This window comes from Primulina huaijiensis, chromosome 3 (assembly GCF_012295235.1).
Source record: "Primulina huaijiensis isolate GDHJ02 chromosome 3, ASM1229523v2, whole genome shotgun sequence".
NCBI lineage: Eukaryota > Viridiplantae > Streptophyta > Magnoliopsida > Lamiales > Gesneriaceae > Primulina > Primulina huaijiensis.
In genome coordinates, this window is record NC_133308.1 from 23461703 (window position 1) to 23461941 (window position 239).

Below are 239 nucleotides of genomic sequence, written 5' to 3' on the forward strand. Positions count from 1 at the left end.
AAGTTTCGAGATATGAAGATTTCTCGCTTAAGTTCTTCCTAAGTTTTGATTCAAGTTGTACAATGCTTCCGCACATTTTATTTCGTTTTGGAATTTATCGCTGTAAGACAAGATTATTTTGAGTTAATGATGAAATAGACTGGTTTTTGGTTTATACTGTACTACGAGGCTTGTTGTTTTCAATTGTGTGGTTGTAAAACAACGCCGGTGTCGACTAACCCCGGTCTCGGGGCGTGACA